The sequence below is a fragment of the Aquarana catesbeiana genome, linkage group LG05, assembly GCF_042186555.1.
Source record: "Aquarana catesbeiana isolate 2022-GZ linkage group LG05, ASM4218655v1, whole genome shotgun sequence".
In the NCBI taxonomy this organism is placed as follows: domain Eukaryota; kingdom Metazoa; phylum Chordata; class Amphibia; order Anura; family Ranidae; genus Aquarana; species Aquarana catesbeiana.
Genome location: NC_133328.1, coordinates 407987886 through 408003393, shown reverse-complemented (window position 1 = coordinate 408003393; position 15508 = coordinate 407987886).

Below are 15508 nucleotides of genomic sequence, written 5' to 3'. Positions count from 1 at the left end.
TAAAGGGGCGCATGTTTCCCATGTTTAGAACAGTCTGACAGCAAAATGATATTTCAAAGGAAAAAAAGTCATTTAAAACTACTCACGGCTATTAATGAATTGCCGGTCCGACAATACACATAAAAGTACATTGATAAAAAACGGCATGGGAATTCCCCACAGAGGCACCTCGAACTAAAATTTAAAAAAAAAATTACGTGGGGGTCCCCCTAATTTCCATACCAGGCCCTTCAGGTCTGGTATGGATATTAAGGGGAACCCCGGCCAAAATTAAAAAAATAAAAATGGCGTGGGGTCCCCCTCAAAATCTATACCAGACCCTTCAGGTCTGGTATGGATTTTAAGGAGAACCCCGTGCCAAAATTAAAAAAAAACTGCGTGGGGTCCCCCCAAAAATGCACACCAGACCCTTATTCGAGCATGCAACCTGGCAGGCCGCAGGAAAAGAGGGGGGACAAGAGAGTGGCCCCTCCCCCTCCTGAACCGTACCAGGCCACATGCCCTCAACATTGGGAGGGTGCTTTGGGGTAGCCCCCAAAACACCTTGTCCCCGTAACAAAGTGGGGGGACAGAAACGGGACTTTGCGTGAGGCACGTGGGTGAATATGCTGCGCCAATGATGGGGGTGGGGTGTGAGAAAATGAACAAAACATATAGGTTAACAGTTATATGGATGAAGTGAGAGTAAAATGAATAGGGTCAACATAGATAATGGTAAAAGGTAATGATGGTAAAAAAAGTTTTTATTGGCATAGATATTCAAATCAACTACAACCAATGAGAAAGAGGACACATATAGAATCAAAATAAACCATGTTCGCAACAGTGTATAGATCAGCAGGGTTCATAAATAGTTGTACAGTTGCAAGAGCATATATACATTGTGCAGTCAGTGTATACATGAATGGATCTGGACTTGAAAACATATTGACAGCAATGTATAGACAAGCGAAGTACATGAATGGGTAATGCATTGACAAAAGGCACATATGCATAGTACAGACAATGGATGCATCAATAGATCTAAACTCTACGCGTTTCTTGGCTTTAAACCAATCGTCAGGAGTCCGATGCAGTAAAACTATAACAGAAGCAATGGAGTAACTGTTATTGTATGGATGGGTGTTTGTAGAGAACATATGTTGAAAATATGATCTTCTGCATACTTACAGGTTGTGCAGTAGTAGGTTTGTGATGACCTATGTATGGCAATGTGATGTTAGTCTGGGTCCATGGAGTCTCCCCCGGGGCTGAGGCAGAGAGCGCACCCCAATGACGCCGGCCACAGTGGCCCAAGTGACATAGGCACCCACAGGACCGGCAGGCAGGGACGTCCGACAAGGACAGGGAAGTGGAGGAGCTGGGGAAAAATGTGAACAATGGAGGTGTGAGAAAATGTGAAATAGAAGATGGTAATGTTGGGGAATGAGTGAGGTAGGAGCAATAGAGCGTGCCCCTAAGTGTGTGAAAGGAGCTAGAAAACTAGGGGAGTGAGAGTGATGGAAAAAGTGAGGCATAAACGAGAGAACCAAAGTAGTTGGAATGGGTGAGGGGAAGTGGCTGAATGTGAGGGAGTTACCTGAGTGGTGGGTGCCCAGCCGAGCCAGAAGTCCAATATGCATGGCGGAAATATGGGATGCCAAGCCAAATGGAGCCTAAAATAGCCGCAAACATGCGGCGCGCTCACGCCAACGTCACGCGCGGGCATAATGACGCGGTGAGGGGAGGGGGGGCCCGATGGGTACGGCCTCCTGACCAACCACATAGCGCTAAAGCCCGGAGAAGGAAAGACTCTAAACATCCCGTCCACGGCGGCCAGGGCGCCGCAGGCGGGGTGTAGGAGGCATGACGTCAACGCGCCGAGGCCAGGGCCCGCCCACGTCAGTGACAGGAAGGCAATGGGTCCTGGGCTGGGGGCGTCGCAGCCCCGGGGAGTAGACTGAACGGACCCCAGCATCACAAATGTATCATACGGATGGCATTGTGTAAAAAGGAAGAAAGAAGGGCGGCCAGAGCGGCACAATGTAACATACAAAGACAATAACAGGGGCCAGCGTGTCTTCGCCATAGCAGTATGGCAAAGAACACAATAGTATAAATATGTGTTGGTATATAGTATATTATTAATCCCAGCGCAGGCATCTTGCTCTGTGCAAGGGAGCATAAAACATCATATGTTAGTAATCCTTGCACAGGAATCTATTCTCTGTGCAAGGGAGTATGGGCAATAACGAGCTTTAGCCCGACAGGCTAAAGAAAAATGAACAAATCAAGATTGTTGGGAGGAAAAACAAAAAAGGAGGGAATAAACAAGGGTAAAGGAATATAAAAACTTTAGCCCTGAATTAAATCAGTGGTTTGTTAAGCTAAAGAAATGGGCAGCCATGTGAAAAAGAAGGATTCAGATATAGATGAAATTAGATTAGGTATGAAAAAACTAAATATAAAGGAGACTTTAGCCCTGAATTGAATCAGTACATTTCCTTAGCTAAAGAAAATAAAAAAAAAAAAAAAAAAATATATATAAATAAAGGAAGAAAACTTTAGCCCTGAATTGAATCAGTGTTTCTTTGACTAAAGAAAAACAGAATAAATGAGTGAAGCGAGAAGATGGAAAACGAGAAGATAAGTAATGGAAAAAACAGAATGGAAGAGGGAGGAAAGTATTTGCAAGGAATGAACCTTGTTGAAAAAGTGTAGAGGACTGTAGGGCGATAGGGGACAAATCCAAACCAATTGATATTTTACTGAATGAGGATAATAAAATTGGTAGGACAAGGAAAGAAATTAGTGGGGTAATGGATAGAGCAAAAAATGAACTGTTGTCTAATGCCATGTACGGTTAGTATGAGGATCCAGTTGGCAGAAAGTGGAGGTGTAAAGGCCAGAAATGTCGGAGGAGTGACTCATACAAAACAGTCAGTAGATGGACAGGGGGAGGACCTAAGGTCTCAATACAGTACGTCACAGATGTTGGGTGAGAGGGGAGAGTAGAAGAAAAGGAAAAAACGGAGGAGAAGGCACAGAAAAGGGAAAAGGGGGCCTGGGGGTGATAATGTGTTGAGAAGGGAGTGAAATGAGCAATGAAACAGAATACCAAGGCACACGTAACAGATGAATGTATAGAGATGTGTGGTCATGGATAGGTGGAATATTTTGGTCACGAAAAATGGGTGTTTTCCACCCTGGTTATCGTACATCAAAAGGGGTTGTGACCAATCCACACCTTGTAGTAGAGAAACACCCACATGTCTCCATCCCAAATAAATGTAACAAAGTGGGGGGACAGAAACGGGACTTTGCGTGAGGCACGTGGGTGAATATGCTGCGCCAATGATGGGGGTGGGGTGTGAGAAAATGAACAAAACATATAGGTTAACAGTTATATGGATGAAGTGAGAGTAAAATGAATAGGGTCAACATAGATAATGGTAAAAGGTAATGATGGTAAAAAAAGTTTTTATTGGCATAGATATTCAAATCAACTACAACCAATGAGAAAGAGGACACATATAGAATCAAAATAAACCATGTTCGCAACAGTGTATAGATCAGCAGGGTTCATAAATAGTTGTACAGTTGCAAGAGCATATATACATTGTGCAGTCAGTGTATACATGAATGGATCTGGACTTGAAAACATATTGACAGCAATGTATAGACAAGCGAAGTACATGAATGGGTAATGCATTGACAAAAGGCACATATGCATAGTACAGACAATGGATGCATCAATAGATCTAAACTCTACGCGTTTCTTGGCTTTAAACCAATCGTCAGGAGTCCGATGCAGTAAAACTATAACAGAAGCAATGGAGTAACTGTTATTGTATGGATGGGTGTTTGTAGAGAACATATGTTGAAAATATGATCTTCTGCATACTTACAGGTTGTGCAGTAGTAGGTTTGTGATGACCTATGTATGGCAATGTGATGTTAGTCTGGGTCCATGGAGTCTCCCCCGGGGCTGAGGCAGAGAGCGCACCCCAATGACGCCGGCCACAGTGGCCCAAGTGACATAGGCACCCGCAGGACCGGCAGGCAGGGACGTCCGACAAGGACAGGGAAGTGGAGGAGCTGGGGAAAAATGTGAACAATGGAGGTGTGAGAAAATGTGAAATAGAAGATGGTAATGTTGGGGAATGAGTGAGGTAGGAGCAATAGAGCGTGCCCCTAAGTGTGTGAAAGGAGCTAGAAAACTAGGGGAGTGAGAGTGATGGAAAAAGTGAGGCATAAACGAGAGAACCAAAGTAGTTGGAATGGGTGAGGGGAAGTGGCTGAATGTGAGGGAGTTACCTGAGTGGTGGGTGCCCAGCCGAGCCAGAAGTCCAATATGCATGGCGGAAATATGGGATGCCAAGCCAAATGGAGCCTAAAATAGCCGCAAACATGCGGCGCGCTCACGCCAACGTCACGCGCGGGCATAATGACGCGGTGAGGGGAGGGGGGGCCCGATGGGTACGGCCTCCTGACCAACCACATAGCGCTAAAGCCCGGAGAAGGAAAGACTCTAAACATCCCGTCCACGGCGGCCAGGGCGCCGCAGGCGGGGTGTAGGAGGCATGACGTCGACGCGCCGAGGCCAGGGCCCGCCCACGTCAGTGACAGGAAGGCAATGGGTCCTGGGCTGGGGGCGTCGCAGCCCCGGGGAGTAGACTGAACGGACCCCAGCATCACAAATGTATCATACGGATGGCATTGTGTAAAAAGGAAGAAAGAAGGGCGGCCAGAGCGGCACAATGTAACATACAAAGACAATAACAGGGGCCAGCGTGTCTTCGCCATAGCAGTATGGCAAAGAACACAATAGTATAAATATGTGTTGGTATATAGTATATTATTAATCCCAGCGCAGGCATCTTGCTCTGTGCAAGGGAGCATAAAACATCATATGTTAGTAATCCTTGCACAGGAATCTATTCTCTGTGCAAGGGAGTATGGGCAATAACGAGCTTTAGCCCGACAGGCTAAAGAAAAATGAACAAATCAAGATTGTTGGGAGGAAAAACAAAAAAGGAGGGAATAAACAAGGGTAAAGGAATATAAAAACTTTAGCCCTGAATTAAATCAGTGGTTTGTTAAGCTAAAGAAATGGGCAGCCATGTGAAAAAGAAGGATTCAGATATAGATGAAATTAGATTAGGTATGAAAAAACTAAATATAAAGGAGACTTTAGCCCTGAATTGAATCAGTACATTTCCTTAGCTAAAGAAAATAAAATAAAAAAAAAAAAAAATATATAAATAAAGGAAGAAAACTTTAGCCCTGAATTGAATCAGTGTTTCTTTGACTAAGGAAAAACAGAATAAATGAGTGAAGCGAGAAGATGGAAAACGAGAAGATAAGTAATGGAAAAAACAGAATGGAAGAGGGAGGAAAGTATTTGCAAGGAATGAACCTTGTTGAAAAAGTGTAGAGGACTGTAGGGCGATAGGGGACAAATCCAAACCAATTGATATTTTACTGAATGAGGATAATAAAATTGGTAGGACAAGGAAAGAAATTAGTGGGGTAATGGATAGAGCAAAAAATGAACTGTTGTCTAATGCCATGTACGGTTAGTATGAGGATCCAGTTGGCAGAAAGTGGAGGTGTAAAGGCCAGAAATGTCGGAGGAGTGACTCATACAAAACAGTCAGTAGATGGACAGGGGGAGGACCTAAGGTCTCAATACAGTACGTCACAGATGTTGGGTGAGAGGGGAGAGTAGAAGAAAAGGAAAAAACGGAGGAGAAGGCACAGAAAAGGGAAAAGGGGGCCTGGGGGTGATAATGTGTTGAGAAGGGAGTGAAATGAGCAATGAAACAGAATACCAAGGCACACGTAACAGATGAATGTATAGAGATGTGTGGTCATGGATAGGTGGACTCCTGACGATTGGTTTAAAGCCAAGAAACGCGTAGAGTTTAGATCTATTGATGCATCCATTGTCTGTACTATGCATATGTGCCTTTTGTCAATGCATTACCCATTCATGTACTTCGCTTGTCTATACATTGCTGTCAATATGTTTTCAAGTCCAGATCCATTCATGTATACACTGACTGCACAATGTATATATGCTCTTGCAACTGTACAACTATTTATGAACCCTGCTGATCTATACACTGTTGCGAACATGGTTTATTTTGATTCTATATGTGTCCTCTTTCTCATTGGTTGTAGTTGATTTGAATATCTATGCCAATAAAAACTTTTTTTACCATCATTACCTTTTACCATTATCTATGTTGACCCTATTCATTTTACTCTCACTTCATCCATATAACTGTTAACCTATATGTTTTGTTCATTTTCTCACACCCCACCCCCATCATTGGCGCAGCATATTCACCCACGTGCCTCACGCAAAGTCCCGTTTCTGTCCCCCCACTTTGTTACATTTATTTGGGATGGAGACATGTGGGTGTTTCTCTACTACAAGGTGTGGATTGGTCACAACCCCTTTTGATGTACCTTGTCCCCGTGTTGATGGTGACAAGGGCCTCATCCCCACAACCCTTGGCAGGTACTGTATTGAGACCTTAGGTCCTCCCCCTGTCCATCTACTGACTGTTTTGTATGAGTCACTCCTCCGACATTTCTGGCCTTTACACCTCCACTTTCTGCCAACTGGATCCTCATACTAACCGTACATGGCATTAGACAACAGTTCATTTTTTGCTCTATCCATTACCCCACTAATTTCTTTCCTTGTCCTATCAATTTTATTATCCTCATTCAGTAAAATATCAATTGGTTTGGATTTGTCCCCTATCGCCCTACAGTCCTCTACACTTTTTCAACAAGGTTCATTCCTTGCAAATACTTTCCTCCCTCTTCCATTCTGTTTTTTCCATTACTTATCTTCTCGTTTTCCATCTTCTCGCTTCACTCATTTATTCTGTTTTTCTTTAGTCAAAGAAACACTGATTCAATTCAGGGCTAAAGTTTTCTTCCTTTATTTATATATATTTTTTTTTTTTTTTTTTTTTATTTTCTTTAGCTAAGGAAATGTACTGATTTAATTCAGGGCTAAAGTCTCCTTTATATTTAGTTTTTTCATACCTAATCTAATTTCATCTATATCTGAATCCTTCTTTTTCACATGGCTGCCCATTTCTTTAGCTTAACAAACCACTGATTTAATTCAGGGCTAAAGTTTTTATATTCCTTTACCCTTGTTTATTCCCTCCTTTTTTGTTTTTCCTCCCAACAATCTTGATTTGTTCATTTTTCTTTAGCCTGTCGGGCTAAAGCTCGTTATTGCCCATACTCCCTTGCACAGAGAATAGATTCCTGTGCAAGGATTACTAACATATGATGTTTTATGCTCCCTTGCACAGAGCAAGATGCCTGCGCTGGGATTAATAATATACTATATACCAACACATATTTATACTATTGTGTTCTTTGCCATACTGCTATGGCGAAGACACGCTGGCCCCTGTTATTGTCTTTGTATGTTACATTGTGCCGCTCTGGCCGCCCTTCTTTCTTCCTTTTTACACAATGCCATCCGTATGATACATTTGTGATGCTGGGGTCCGTTCAGTCTACTCCCCGGGGCTGCGACGCCCCCAGCCCAGGACCCATTGCCTTCCTGTCACTGACGTGGGCGGGCCCTGGCCTCGGCGCGTTGACGTCATGCCTCCTACACCCCGCCTGCGGCGCCCTGGCCGCCGTGGACGGGATGTTTAGAGTCTTTCCTTCTCCGGGCTTTAGCGCTATGTGGTTGGTCAGGAGGCCGTACCCATCGGGCCCCCCCTCCCCTCACCGCGTCATTATGCCCGCGCGTGACGTTGGCGTGAGCGCGCCGCATGTTTGCGGCTATTTTAGGCTCCATTTGGCTTGGCATCCCATATTTCCGCCATGCATATTGGACTTCTGGCTCGGCTGGGCACCCACCACTCAGGTAACTCCCTCACATTCAGCCACTTCCCCTCACCCATTCCAACTACTTTGGTTCTCTCGTTTATGCCTCACTTTTTCCATCACTCTCACTCCCCTAGTTTTCTAGCTCCTTTCACACACTTAGGGGCACGCTCTATTGCTCCTACCTCACTCATTCCCCAACATTACCATCTTCTATTTCACATTTTCTCACACCTCCATTGTTCACATTTTTCCCCAGCTCCTCCACTTCCCTGTCCTTGTCGGACGTCCCTGCCTGCCGGTCCTGTGGGTGCCTATGTCACTTGGGCCACTGTGGCCGGCGTCATTGGGGTGCGCTCTCTGCCTCAGCCCCGGGGGAGACTCCATGGACCCAGACTAACATCACATTGCCATACATAGGTCATCACAAACCTACTACTGCACAACCTGTAAGTATGCAGAAGATCATATTTTCAACATATGTTCTCTACAAACACCCATCCATACAATAACAGTTACTCCATTGCTTCTGTTATAGTTTTACTGCATCGGACTCCTGACGATTGGTTTAAAGCCAAGAAACGCGTAGAGTTTAGATCTATTGATGCATCCATTGTCTGTACTATGCATATGTGCCTTTTGTCAATGCATTACCCATTCATGTACTTCGCTTGTCTATACATTGCTGTCAATATGTTTTCAAGTCCAGATCCATTCATGTATACACTGACTGCACAATGTATATATGCTCTTGCAACTGTACAACTATTTATGAACCCTGCTGATCTATACACTGTTGCGAACATGGTTTATTTTGATTCTATATGTGTCCTCTTTCTCATTGGTTGTAGTTGATTTGAATATCTATGCCAATAAAAACTTTTTTTACCATCATTACCTTTTACCATTATCTATGTTGACCCTATTCATTTTACTCTCACTTCATCCATATAACTGTTAACCTATATGTTTTGTTCATTTTCTCACACCCCACCCCCATCATTGGCGCAGCATATTCACCCACGTGCCTCACGCAAAGTCCCGTTTCTGTCCCCCCACTTTGTTACATTTATTTGGGATGGAGACATGTGGGTGTTTCTCTACTACAAGGTGTGGATTGGTCACAACCCCTTTTGATGTACGATAACCAGGGTGGAAAACACCCATTTTTCGTGACCAAAATATTCCACCTATCCATGACCACACATCTCTATACATTCATCTGTTACGTGTGCCTTGGTATTCTGTTTCATTGCTCATTTCACTCCCTTCTCAACACATTATCACCCCCAGGCCCCCTTTTCCCTTTTCTGTGCCTTCTCCTCTGTTTTTTCCTTTTCTTCTACTCTCCCCTCTCACCCAACATCTGTGACGTACTGTATTGAGACCTTAGGTCCTCCCCCTGTCCATCTACTGACTGTTTTGTATGAGTCACTCCTCCGACATTTCTGGCCTTTACACCTCCACTTTCTGCCAACTGGATCCTCATACTAACCGTACATGGCATTAGACAACAGTTCATTTTTTGCTCTATCCATTACCCCACTAATTTCTTTCCTTGTCCTACCAATTTTATTATCCTCATTCAGTAAAATATCAATTGGTTTGGATTTGTCCCCTATCGCCCTACAGTCCTCTACACTTTTTCAACAAGGTTCATTCCTTGCAAATACTTTCCTCCCTCTTCCATTCTGTTATTTCCATTACTTATCTTCTCGTTTTCCATCTTCTCGCTTCACTCATTTATTCTGTTTTTCTTTAGTCAAAGAAACACTGATTCAATTCAGGGCTAAAGTTTTCTTCCTTTATTTATATATTTTTTTTTTTTTTATTTTATTTTCTTTAGCTAAGGAAATGTACTGATTCAATTCAGGGCTAAAGTCTCCTTTATATTTAGTTTTTTCATACCTAATCTAATTTCATCTATATCTGAATCCTTCTTTTTCACATGGCTGCCCATTTCTTTAGCTTAACAAACCACTGATTTAATTCAGGGCTAAAGTTTTTATATTCCTTTACCCTTGTTTATTCCCTCCTTTTTTGTTTTTCCTCCCAACAATCTTGATTTGTTCATTTTTCTTTAGCCTGTCGGGCTAAAGCTCGTTATTGCCCATACTCCCTTGCACAGAGAATAGATTCCTGTGCAAGGATTACTAACATATGATGTTTTATGCTCCCTTGCACAGAGCAAGATGCCTGCGCTGGGATTAATAATATACTATATACCAACACATATTTATACTATTGTGTTCTTTGCCATACTGCTATGGCGAAGACACGCTGGCCCCTGTTATTGTCTTTGTATGTTACATTGTGCCGCTCTGGCCGCCCTTCTTTCTTCCTTTTTACACAATGCCATCCGTATGATACATTTGTGATGCTGGGGTCCGTTCAGTCTACTCCCCGGGGCTGCGACGCCCCCAGCCCAGGACCCATTGCCTTCCTGTCACTGACGTGGGCGGGCCCTGGCCTCGGCGCGTCGACGTCATGCCTCCTACACCCTGCCTGCGGCGCCCTGGCCACCGTGGACGGGATGTTTAGAGTCTTTCCTTCTCCGGGCTTTAGCGCTATGTGGTTGGTCAGGAGGCCGTACCCATCGGGCCCCCCCTCCCCTCACCGCGTCATTATGCCCGCGCGTGACGTTGGCGTGAGCGCGCCGCATGTTTGCGGCTAATTTAGGCTCCATTTGGCTTGGCATCCCATATTTCCGCCATGCATATTGGACTTCTGGCTCGGCTGGGCACCCACCACTCAGGTAACTCCCTCACATTCAGCCACTTCCCCTCACCCATTCCAACTACTTTGGTTCTCTCGTTTATGCCTCACTTTTTCCATCACTCTCACTCCCCTAGTTTTCTAGCTCCTTTCACACACTTAGGGGCACGCTCTATTGCTCCTACCTCACTCATTCCCCAACATTACCATCTTCTATTTCACATTTTCTCACACCTCCATTGTTCACATTTTTCCCCAGCTCCTCCACTTCCCTGTCCTTGTCGGACGTCCCTGCCTGCCGGTCCTGTGGGTGCCTATGTCACTTGGGCCACTGTGGCCGGCGTCATTGGGGTGCGCTCTCTGCCTCAGCCCCGGGGGAGACTCCATGGACCCAGACTAACATCACATTGCCATACATAGGTCATCACAAACCTACTACTGCACAACCTGTAAGTATGCAGAAGATCATATTTTCAACATATGTTCTCTACAAACACCCATCCATACAATAACAGTTACTCCATTGCTTCTGTTATAGTTTTACTGCATCGGACTCCTGACGATTGGTTTAAAGCCAAGAAACGCGTAGAGTTTAGATCTATTGATGCATCCATTGTCTGTACTATGCATATGTGCCTTTTGTCAATGCATTACCCATTCATGTACTTCGCTTGTCTATACATTGCTGTCAATATGTTTTCAAGTCCAGATCCATTCATGTATACACTGACTGCACAATGTATATATGCTCTTGCAACTGTACAACTATTTATGAACCCTGCTGATCTATACACTGTTGCGAACATGGTTTATTTTGATTCTATATGTGTCCTCTTTCTCATTGGTTGTAGTTGATTTGAATATCTATGCCAATAAAAACTTTTTTTACCATCATTACCTTTTACCATTATCTATGTTGACCCTATTCATTTTACTCTCACTTCATCCATATAACTGTTAACCTATATGTTTTGTTCATTTTCTCACACCCCACCCCCATCATTGGCGCAGCATATTCACCCACGTGCCTCACGCAAAGTCCCGTTTCTGTCCCCCCACTTTGTTACATTTATTTGGGATGGAGACATGTGGGTGTTTCTCTACTACAAGGTGTGGATTGGTCACAACCCCTTTTGATGTACCTTGTCCCCGTGTTGATGGTGACAAGGGCCTCATCCCCACAACCCTTGGCAGGTGGTTGTGGGGGTCTGCGGGTGGGGGGCTTATCAAAATCTGTAAGCCCCCTTTAACAAGGGGACCCCCAGATCCCGGCCCTCCCCCCTGTGTGAAATGGTAAGGGGCCTACCATTTCACTAAAAAAGTGTCAAAAATGTTAAAACTGACAAGAGACAGTTTTTGACAATTCCTTTATTAAATGCTTCTTCTTTCTTCTATCTTCTTTCTTCTATCTTCTATCTTCCTTTGGTTTTTTCCTCCATTTTCTTCTTCTTCTGGTTCTTCTGGTTCTTCTGGTTCTTCCTCTGGTGTTCTCGTCCGGCATCTTCCTCCGCGGCGTCGGCATCTTCTTCCCTTCTTCTCCTCAGGCTGCTCCGCATCCATGATGGCATGGAGGGAGGCTCCAGCTGTCTGATGCTTCTCTCTTCATCTTCTTCTCTTCATCTTCTTCTCTTCATCTTTTTGTCTTCATCTTCTTTTCGGGCCGCTTCGCATCCATGATGGCATGGAGGGAGGCTCCCGCTGTGTGACGCTTCTCCTCTTCTGACGATTCTTAAATATCGGGGGGCGGGGCCACCCGGTGACCATCGCCCCCCTCTGATGCACGGGGACTTGACAAGGATTTCCCTGTGGCATTCCCCGTGACGTCAGAAGGGTGGGGTTATGTAACGGGTGACCCCGCCCCCTCTGACGTCACAGGGAATGCCACAGGGAAGTCACCGGGGGGCGGGGCCCCCCGGTGACCCCGCCTCCCCGTTATTTAAGAACCGTCAGAAGAGGAGAAGCGTCACACAGCGGGAGCCTCTCTCCATGCCATCATGGATGCGGCGTGGCCCGAAAAGAAGATGAAGACAAGAAGATGAAGAGAAGAAGATGAAGAGAGAAGCGTCACACAGCGGGGAGCCTCCCTCCATGCCATCATGGATGCAGAGCGGCCCGAGGAGAAGAAGGGAAGAAGACGCCACGGAGGAAGATGCCAGACGAGAACACCGGAGGAAGAACTAGAATAACCAGAAGAAGAAGAAGATGAAGGAAGAAACCGAAGGAAGATAGAAGAAAGAAGATAGAAGAAAGAAGAAGCATTTAAATAAAGGAATTGTCAAAAACTGTCTCTTGTCATTTTTAACAATTTTGACAGTTTTTTGTGAAATGGTAGGGGTACTTTTGTACCCCCTTACCATTTCACACAGGGGGAGGGCCGGGATTTGGGGGTCCCCTTGTTAAAGGGGGCTTCCAGATTCCGATAAGCCCCCCACCTGCAGACCCCCACAACCACCGGCCAAGGGTTGTGGGGATGAGTAGGGATGAGCCGAACACCCCCCTGTTCGGTTCGCACCAGAACATGCGAACAGGAAAAAAGTTCGTTCGAACATGCGAACACCGTTAAAGTCTATGGGACACGAACATGAGTAATCAAAAGTGCTAATTTTCAAGGCTTATATGCAAGTTATTGTCATAAAAAGTGTTTGGGGACCTGGGTCCTGCCCCAGGGGACATGGATCAATGCAAAAAAAAGTTTTAAAAACGGCCGTTTTTTCAGGAGCAGTGATTTTAATAATGCTTAAAGTCAAACAATAAAAGTGTAATATCCCTTTAAATTTCGTACCTGGGGGGTGTCTATAGTGTGCCTGTAAAGGGGCGCATGTTTCCTGTGTTTAGAACAGTCTGACAGCAAAATGACATTTTGAAGGAAAAAACTCATTTAAAACTACCCGCGGCTATTGCATTGCCGACAATACACATAGAAGTTCATTGATAAAAACGGCATGGGAATTCCCCAAAGGGGAACCCCGAACCAAAATTTAAAAAAAAAAATGACGTGGGGGTCCCCCTAAATTCCATACCAGGCCCTTCAGGTCTGGTATGGATATTAAGGGGAACCCCGGCCAAAATTTAAAAAAAAAAATGACGTGGGGTTCCCCCTAAATTCCATACCAGACCCTTCAGGTCTGGTATGGATTTCAAGGGGAACCCCACGCCAAAAAAAAAAAAAAAAAAAACGGCGTGGGGTCCCCCCAAAAATCCATACCAGACCCTTATCCGAGCACGCAACCTGGCAGGCCGCAGGAAAAGAGGGGGGGACGAGAGTGCGGCCCCCCCTCCCTCCTGAACCGTACCAGGCCACATGCCCTCAACATTGGGAGGGTGCTTTGGGGTAGCCCCCCAAAACACCTTGTCCCCATGTTGATGAGGACAAGGGCCTCATCCCCACAACCCTGGCCGGTGGTTGTGGGGGTCTGCGGGCGGGGGGCTTATCGGAATCTGGAAGCCCCCTTTAACAAGGTGACCCCCAGATCCCGGCCCCCCCCTGTGTGAAATGGTAAGGGGGTACATAAGTACCCCTACCATTTCACGAAAAAAGTGTCAAAAATGTTAAAAATGACAAGAGACAGTTTTTGACAATTCCTTTATTTAAATGCTTCTTCTTTCTTCTATCTTCCGGTTCTTCGGGCTCTTCTGGTTCTTCTGGTTCTTCCTCCGGCGTTCTCGTCCAGCATCTCCTCCGCGGCGTCTTCTGTCTTCTTCTCCTCGGGCCGCTCCGCACCCATGGCATGGGGGGGAGGCTCCCGCTCTTCTCTTCTTCTCTTCTTCTTTTCTTCTTTTCTTCTTTTCTTCTCTTCTTCTCTTCTTCTTCATTTTCTTCTCTGGGCCGCTCCGCAATCCATGCTGGCATGGAGGGAGGCTCCCGCTGTGTGACGGCGCTCCTCGTCTGACAGTTCTTAAATAACGGGGGGGCAGGGCCACCCGGTGACCCCGCCCCCCTCTGACGCACGGTGACTTGACGGGACTTCCCTGTGACGTCACGGGGAATGCCACAGGGAAGTCCCGTCAAGTCACCGTGCGTCAGAGGGGGGCGGGGTCACCGGGTGGCCCCGCCCCCCGTTATTTAAGAACTGTCAGACGAGGAGCGCCGTCACACAGCGGGAGCCTCCCTCCATGCCAGCATGGATTGCGGAGCGGCCCGGAGAAGAAAATGAAGAAGAAGAGAAGAAGAGAAGAAAAGAAGAAAAGAAGAAAAGAAGAAGAGAAGAAGAGAAGAGCGGGAGCCTCCCCCCCATGCCATGGGTGCGGAGCGGCCCGAGGAGAAGAAGACAGAAGACGCCGCGGAGGAGATGCTGGACGAGAACGCCGGAGGAAGAACCAGAAGAACCAGAAGAGCCAGAAGAACCAGAAGATGAAGGAAGATAGAAGAAAGAAGAAGCATTTAAATAAAGGAATTGTCAAAAACTGTCTCTTGTCATTTTTAACATTTTTGACACTTTTTTCGTGAAATGGTAGGGGTACTTATGTACCCCCTTACCATTTCACACAGGGGGGGGGCCGGGATCTGGGGGTCACCGTGTTAAAGGGGGCTTCCAGATTCCGATAAGCCCCCCACCCGCCGACCCCCACAACCACCGGCCAGGGTTGTGGGGATGAGGCCCTTGTCCTCATCAACATGGGGACAAGGTGTTTTGGGGGGCTACCCCAAAGCACCCTCCCAATGTTGAGGGCATGTGGCCTGGTACGGTTCAGGAGGGAGGGGGGGCCGCACTCTTGTCCCCCCCTCTTTTCCTGCGGCCTGCCAGGTTGCGTGCTCGGATAAGGGTCTGGTATGGATTTTTGGGGGGACCCCACGCCGTTTTTTTTTTTTTTTTTTGCCGCAGGGTTCCCCTTAAAATCCATACCAGACCTGAAGGGTCTGGTATGGAATTTAGGGGGAACCCCACGTCATTTTTTTTTTAAATTTTGGCCGGGGTTCCCCTTAATATCCATACCAGAC